We start from the raw sequence: 1,337 nt of genomic DNA on the forward strand, positions 1-1,337 counted from the left end.
GGAAGAGCTCAGGGCACAGACCCCTGGCAGGACCGGCTCCGCGCCCCGGGCCAGCGCCCAGGCAGCGCGTCAGCACCTGCAGCTCGATGTTCGATGAATTGAGCTGTGAAATATTCACCACCTGGACATCTATAATGTGACTCGTATTTTTACCATTTTTTCCCTGTTTGGCCCTATAAACGCGCAATCATGTTCCTTAGTATTTACTCAAATGGATTGAAAACTTTTGTCCAAATAAAAACCTGCACATGGATGTTTATATTCCTCCCGCGCAGATGGCGTCGCCCGGCGCTGCCCAGGCCTCCCTGGAGGTGCTGGCTGATCCCGAAGGCGGTGGAGGTACGTAGAGGCGCTGGGTAGGGAACGGCCTCGGCCCCGCCTTCGCCCCGCGGCGTGGAGGCTCCCGATGGACTCGCCGGGGAACGTGGAGTGGGAACGGCTGTAGCGCATCTTGCGAGCGGAGGAGAGACGCCACTGTTAACGGGAAGAAGCAGAAATGGACAATGGCTTTGCAGTGGATGGTGCGGCCCAGACACAGGGTGAAGGCGGGGAAGAGCAAGGCCCCCTGCAGGTTCCGGGGCCCTCACTGGGGTGGCGTGTGGCAAGGGCCCCACCGACCAGCACCCCTATCCCTCCGGCAACGCGGCCTCCAAGCCTCGCCGAAGGGCCTGGGCCTCCTGTGTGACCACCCGAGGGCCGTGCGGGGTCACCAACACCAGCACGGCCTCTTCCCGGGGAAACAGGCCCGCGGGGTCGGCGCTGCCTGAGGCTGTGCGGTAGGCAACATGGGACCCAAGCCCAGGCCTCCTCGGGGCCTAGGGCCTCGTCCACGTCACCACCGCGTGCCCTTGTCTGGGAGGATATTGGAAAACACAGTGGGTCTGCAGCCCGGCCGGCGGGGCTCAGAGGCTGAGCTTCGACCTATGAACCAGGAGGTCAGGGTTCGATTCCGGTCAGGGCACAGGCCCGGGTGGCGGGCTCGATCCCCAGTGGGGAGCGCGCAGGAGGCAGCCGATCCGTGATTCTCTCTCATCAGTGATGTTTCTCTCTCTCCCTCTCCCGTCCGCTCTGACATCAATAGAAATATATAAAAAGTAAATAAAAATAAAGTGAATCTGTGTTCGCGCAGGAGAACGCGCAGTGTTTCCCGTGTCCGTTTTCGAGGAAGCGCGGGTTAACGTGCTCACGGGGCTCCCACCCTCGGTGATGCAAGATCTGTGAGTGAACAAAGACGGAAATGCTCTATCAGCAGCGGGGGTGTCCGGGGCCGGCGGGGGGTGGTGGGGTCTGCATCTGACTATTTGTGTGTGTTTCCCAAACGTTCGCCGCGAGAACGC

At 61.0% G+C, this 1,337-nt stretch overlaps 1 long non-coding RNA gene across 1 annotated transcript in view; it reads right to left on the minus strand.

Moving 5' to 3' along the window:
* Positions 1 to 1,337, minus strand: part of LOC107184291 — a 22,543-nt gene that overhangs the window by 6,211 nt on the left and 14,995 nt on the right. The window lies entirely within an intron of this gene.

This window comes from Myotis davidii, unplaced genomic scaffold (assembly GCF_000327345.1).
Source record: "Myotis davidii unplaced genomic scaffold, ASM32734v1 scaffold845, whole genome shotgun sequence".
Lineage (NCBI taxonomy): Eukaryota > Metazoa > Chordata > Mammalia > Chiroptera > Vespertilionidae > Myotis > Myotis davidii.